Raw genomic sequence first — 244 nt, 5'->3', positions numbered from 1 at the left:
GAAGTAGCTGAACCACAGATGTTATACTAAGTTAATAGGCAGGACAGTAATCTCTGTTATGAAATTTATCCGCAAAAGGCAATGAAACCCGTCCCTACATTTCAGAATGTTACCCTCTAGCAATGGAGTTGAGACTGAGTCCAAACATTTCTTCCAGATGGCAGCCTGGAAGAAAACATTTGTAATGCCTAAACCAACTAAGAATTAACAACTGGATATACGGAACTTCCCCCATCTCAGCAAT

Source organism: Galeopterus variegatus, unplaced genomic scaffold (assembly GCF_000696425.1).
Source record: "Galeopterus variegatus unplaced genomic scaffold, G_variegatus-3.0.2 Scaffold10234, whole genome shotgun sequence".
In the NCBI taxonomy this organism is placed as follows: domain Eukaryota; kingdom Metazoa; phylum Chordata; class Mammalia; order Dermoptera; family Cynocephalidae; genus Galeopterus; species Galeopterus variegatus.
The sequence above is the reverse complement of the archived record's forward strand: the minus strand, read 5'-3'. Positions refer to the sequence as shown.